Genomic DNA, 6,405 nt, shown 5'->3' with positions numbered 1-6,405 from the left:
AATTGACCTGGTTCGCAAGTTTTTAGCATATAATAATCCATAATGTTTAATTTTACTTATAAGTATTTATATTATATATTTAACTATTTTTATATTAAAAAATGTATATTTCATATGTTGATAGCCTAGCTAAGGCTAGTTTAAAGGAGTATCTGTACTTGTCAGAGTTTGAATCTGCCCTCATAGTCTACTCCCCTTTTTTTGTATGGATTCCCTTAGTATAAAGCTCTCTAGAAACTCTATGTAGTTTGGTGCTGTTTGGGCTTTTAGCCCTTTTTTTTAGCAAAAAAATAAAAATAAAAATGTATATTTCATAAAACATAATTCACTATGAAGTTCATAAAACATAATTTTATATATTTTATTTTTTTGAGTAATAATATTAATTCGTAATATAAATTGTTCATAAATATTTATTATATTGCAAAAAAAAAAAAGTGTTAATCGATATGAGAAGATCTCAATTAATTTACATTTCGCAACACAAAACTAATTCAATCATACAATACTACTTTGGTCACAACACCAAAAAGATGTATATGTTTATTGAATTAGTAATAGCTCTAAAAAGTTAGCATATGCATTTTCTAAGAAGTATATGGAGTCGCAAAGCAAAAAGGTTGTAAAATTGAAGCGTGAGAATGGTAGGGAAGGAAACATTAACGTTGAGTTTTCGCTCTTTTGCTAAGAAGGTGGAACTACCTGCCTTCAATGGTATTGACCCTGTTGATAAATCTATATTTTACTAGTATTTTACCTCAGTTTTTAATACATTTGGTATAGAAAATATGATTGAGAAAGCTGAAAAACTCATAAAAATGACAAAATATTCAATTTCTTTCTAAATAGTTTAGTTTTTTAGATTTTGTAAATTTCCTGTATAAAAATTACTGATTAGAACATATTTTGTAGGAAATTCTGAGCTGAGATCATAAGGCTGAAAGATTAAGAGAAAGATAGAAGAAAAGTAGCAATTTTTGAGACAAAGAGCAAGGGATAATGAAGCTAAATGTTGGGCGTTATCATTATTTTTGAGGAAAGTGATCATTCCAGAGCCTAAGCTCAGAGGCTAACCTGTGCGTTAACACTTTTTTTAACAATAGTAACCACGCCCATGAAGATAGACTTTGCGTTATTACTATTTCTAATAAAAGTGATTGTTCTAGAGCTAAGGTAAGAGGAACAAGTCATGCATGATCACCATTATCAAGTAAAGTGATCATGTGCAAGTTTGGATAGAAGCAATAAATTGCACATGAACACTATTTTTGAGTAAAGTGATCATGCACATGATCCAAAGGTAAAACAAGCTACGCGTTATCACTATTTCAAATAATAGTGATCGTTCCAGAGAGAAACAGGCTGCGCGTGACTCCTATTGTCTATAAACACGCGCATGTTACTTGAGGCAATCCATCTCTGCATTGCTACTATTATAAACAAAAGTGATTGTTCTAGTCACGAAGGTTACCAGAAAGGCTTGTGCGTGGTTACTTTATTTTATAAAAGTAATCACGCCAAAAAGGCAAAAAATTCCATAAATATGAATTAGCTCAGAATTTTTGCACCTTCTGTTCATTTTTCATTTTCATTTCATTTTCATTTCATTTTCTTGTCTTGAGAGAGTATGAGAAAGAGATTGGGGATGAACACCAAGCTTCACATCTTGAGGAATCATATTGAAGATTGGATTGAAGATGATTCTTTGCTCATCTCCTTCTTCTCTTTCTTTCTCTTTTCACTTTGTAATGACTGTCTAAACTCTTTGTAGTTAGGGATTTATGGATGTGAAATAAAAGTGTTGACTTGATTTTGGATTTGAACTTTGAGTATTTGATTGGATTGAGTAATTCTGTTAATAAAGTACTTGTTGGATGGAAATTTAATTTACAAAACACAAAGAAACTTTTATCAATGAAAGTTGAATTTGTTTCTCAGATTTGAATTAACTACAAAGATTATTGATTTCTTAGGGATAAGTCATCTTAATCTTGCAATCTTGTGGTTTCTAACTCTTAATACAACATTTAATTGAATCAGATCTAAGGAATTAGGGTGGTTAAATTGAATGTTAGGGTCATTGAGTTAAGGAATTAACTTTTGACTAATAATTTGTGAAACTGATTGTCAATCAATTCAAATGCTTGAATGTTCAGAACTTGATTGAGTTAATACTTAAGTTTTGGTGAAGTAAACTCCTAACTATGCTTCATACATATGTTTTAATCCAAAATTCATAACTCTAGTTCTGTTATTTTTTTTTTGAATTCTGCACTTATTGGTTTGTTTCTAAATGTTACAAACTCCAATTGAATTGTATTAGACTCAATTAGTTGTTGAATTGTGAAGTGATACTTAAGAAAACTATTCCCTGAGGATGATACTTGGGACTCAAACTTGATTCCAAGATTTTATAACTTACTACAACTAAACTAGTATACTTGCTAGTTGATTTCATTTTTAGTGCAACTGTGGAGAAAGTGACAAGTTTTTGGCGCCGTTGTCGGGTGTTGTTACAATTCTAAACACTTGCAAGTGCATTAGGAATTGTAGCAAGTAATGAATAATTTTTAAGATCAGAATATCGTCTCTACAGGGAATTAGGAAATCAAGTACCACTTCATAGAACAACAACCAGTTGAGCTAAACAATTTTGGAAGAGTTGTATCATTCAGAAAGTAAGAATTAAAAACAATTAAAAGGTAAGAAACTTGCAGCAAAAACAGAGTATGACAGTTATGTTGAGATGAGACAAGAATGAAAGATAGTTAGGAATTTATTTCACAAAAATATCAATATTAATTCAATTATGCCTCTGAACATTCAAGTAATTGGTTAATTGACAATCAATTTCTCTTATTAATAGTCAAAGTTTAATCCCTAAATCATTGACCCTAACAAGCAACTAAACCATCCTAATCCTTTAGGTGAAGTTTAATTTTGAGTTGCATTAAATCTTAGAACCTTAGGATTGCAGAATTAGGTTCCCTTATCCCTAAGAAATCCCTAATTTTGGTTGCTAATTCAGATTAGAGAAGCAAACCCAACTTCCATTGGCAAATGTTCCTTTTTGATTAATCATGTGAATTCCCATTCAAAGATTGCAATAACAGCAGAATTAGCAACTCAATTAATCCAAGAACTCAAATTTCAAAAGCAAAAGTCAAATCAATACATCAATTCAAGGTCCATAAACTCCTAACTACGAAGAATTAAGCAAACATTGTAACAGAGAAATATAAAGAAGGAGAAGAAGAGAAGAATTGCAGAGAAGTCATCTCCACGAGCTCCAATCCAATGCCTCTTCTTGGAGCTTCGAAATTTGACCCCAATCCTCTCTCTCTCACTCTCTCAATGAGAATCTAACAAAAAAAATAGAAAATGAACAAAAGACCATGAGTTCTGAGCTTAAAACAGGTATTTATAGAAATTCCAATTCTGTGCGTTATCACTCTTGCTGATAAGAGTGGCCACGTAGAGGCTCATGTGGTTTCTGGAAACTGGAACTATCACTTTCACTGCTAGGAGTTGCAACTCAGGAAGTCGAGTGGTTGCGCATGATCACTTTCGAGAGCAAGAGTGACCACGCACAATTTGCCTTGATACACTCCTCTCTGGAACATCTACTTTCGCTGGTAAAAGTGGTAACACAGAGCTTGCTGAAATTTTGCCTTCTCTGGAGCACTTATTTTCGCCAGCAAGAGTGTTAACGCAGAACTTGTTCTTCTGAGTAACTCTCTGAAACACTCACTTTCGCTGGTAAGAGTGACCACACCCAGTGTGTATTCCTCTTTGATGTCTGGAGTGATCACTTTCACTGACAATAATAATCATGCCGAGCTTGCATTCCATTGTTCTTGTGTTTTGGAGTCCAGAATTGCTATTCTTCCTCTTCCTTTCCATTAATCCTTCATTTCCATGACTTTTTCTCAGGTTATTCCTACAAAAACAAGATTAATTTTTTAAGATCTAAGCAGAAATTCCACAAATGCTAAAATAACTACATATTAAAAGAAAACTTTCAATCATTCTATTTTTCTGAATTTTTCTGCTTTTCTTATATATTTTCCTTATCAAATGGGTTAGAAATACACTAAAATATTAGTAAAAATATGGATTCATCACCGGGGAATAGTTATTTTCAAGATTATTAGTAAAAAGAAGATAACTAGATTGAGCAACTGTTTTCTTATTTTTTCTGCAATATCAGAATTATATTTGGAATTTTTGTTTTACATTCAAATTAGTGTTCAATTCTGTAATTTCATAGTTTTAATTTCTTATAGATTTTTGTACATTCTTAGGAAGTTTCGTTGCTTGCATATTAAAATAGTACAGTTCTGTATTTGTGTCTACTTCTATAATTGTGTACAAATAATCTAAAAGTTCTTTTCTGTTACATAGTTTGGCTGATAATAATTCTGCATTGCTATATTGTAGATTTTTCAGTCTTTAATTCTTCTTACTTTTATCTCATGTTGGTTGTATATTCATGGCAAAAATAAAAATAAGGCTACTCTTGTCTTTGATCTTGATATAGATAAAACTTTAAGAAGATTAAGAAAAGAGGCTAGATCAGAAGGTTCTTTAGGAAGAGATAGTGAACTAGAAGCTACACCTTCTTCAAAAAAATTCAGAGATTTTCAGTACACTCCCCTTTCATAGAAAACACCTCTAGAACAAACATCTCCCGAAATTAAAATGGCAGAACAAAATAGAATGAGAAAATTAGGAGATCATGCAATACCAAATATGTAGGGCTATAATTCTTCAATAGTTATACCTATTATTCAAGCTAATCATTTTGAAATCAAACTAGTCTTGCTCCACTTAGTACAGCAGGACCAATTTTCTGGTGGAATTTCTAATGATCCTAACTTGCATGTCTCCAATTTTCTACAGTTATGTGACATAATAAGGATGAAAGGAGTAACTGAAGATGCTATAAGATTAAGGTTGTTTCCATTCTTTTTGAGAGATAAGGCCAAGTGTTGACTGCAATCACAACCTCAAGGGAGTATCACCACATGGTAGATCTTTGTGAATAAATTCTTAACTAAGTATTTTTCTCCATCAAAGGCTGCCAAGCTGAGAGGAGAAATCACATCTTTTGTACAATAGGAAGGAGAATCACTATATGAAGCTTGGGAAAGGTACAAAAAGCTTTTAAGAAGATGTCCACACCACTGTATTCCAGAGTGGATGCAGCTAGAATTCTTCTACAATGGGATAAATGCAGTAACTAGAACCATGGTAGATGTAGCTGCAGGAGGTTCTTTGAACACTAAATCTTTAGAAGAGACTCAAAGGATTATTGAGATGATGACTTCTTCTATGTATCAGAATTCTAACTCAAGACATTTAGGAAGAAATGGTGGTTATGAAGCTAAAACTATAGAGACTTTTCTTGCACAAAATTAGCTGCAAAATCAATTATTTTCTGAGCAAATTATAGCTCTAACTCAACAGACCAGCAGTTTACAAGCTGGAAATATTGCAAACTTTCAGCTGATATGTAATTTTTGTGGAGGAAACTATGCTAATGGTGCAAGTGATGTACCTATATTAGCCTTTTCCTCAACAACCTTTCCCTCCTGGTTTTCAATTTCCAACTAACAGAAATCAACAATTTTACAAATGGAATCCTCGAAACTCTGCTGTGAAAAATAGTATCTTATCTATTCCTTTTTCAAGTGCAGGAACTTCATAACAACAACAAATTTTTCAAGGCAATTCTTTTGCTTAACCTTAAAGAACTCAGAATTATTCAAAACCTATGATTGAGAGAATGAATAAGATGGATGAAACTATGCTGCTGTTTATGAAGGTCACCCAAACTAGCCTTAAAAATCAAGAAGCTTCTATGAAGAAGCTGGAAACTTAGATTGGGCAGTTAGTTGAATAGTTAGCAAATAAAGATGAGGGGAGATTCCCTAGTAACACAGTGATTAATCCTAAAGAGCAGTGCCAAGCTATAACAACAAGAAGTGGAGCTGTGGTAGCTAGCCCAAAGTTTGCAGAAACGAGAGTTAACAATTTAGTAGAGGAAGGAAGAGTAGAGAAAAATTTGCTGCAAGAGAATTTTAAATTGTTAAAAAAAGAACATTCAGAAAATGAAACTCCTATTAATTTTGAGAGAAAAACAAAAAAAACAGCTTTTTGAGGAAGCTTGTAGACCAATTGATCCAGAAAAATGCAAAAGGCTACCTTATCCTCAAAAAGTACAAAATCCTAAACAAGATGAGCAATTTGAGAGATTTTTAAATGTATTCAAGAAGCTACAGATTAATATCCTTTTTGCGGAAGCATTGGAACAAATGCCATCTTATGCCAAGTTCATGGAAGAGCTACTATCTAAGAAAAGGAAGTTGGAACATGACAAGACAGTACCATTAACAAAAGAAT

The 6,405-nt window shown here is 32.4% G+C and overlaps 1 non-coding gene across 1 annotated transcript; it reads right to left on the bottom strand.

Moving 5' to 3' along the window:
- Positions 1 to 5,085: 5,085 nt before the first annotated feature.
- Positions 5,086 to 5,192, bottom strand: LOC113868229. Its single transcript, XR_003505253.1, has one exon. It is a non-coding gene; the product is annotated as a small nucleolar RNA R71 (small nucleolar RNA).
- Positions 5,193 to 6,405: the final 1,213 nt, after the last annotated feature.

The sequence above is a fragment of the Abrus precatorius genome, unplaced genomic scaffold, assembly GCF_003935025.1.
Source record: "Abrus precatorius isolate BTA unplaced genomic scaffold, Abrus_2018 Scaffold5, whole genome shotgun sequence".
In the NCBI taxonomy this organism is placed as follows: Eukaryota; Viridiplantae; Streptophyta; class Magnoliopsida; order Fabales; family Fabaceae; genus Abrus; species Abrus precatorius.
The sequence above is the reverse complement of the archived record's forward strand: the minus strand, read 5'-3'. Positions and strand labels throughout refer to the sequence as shown.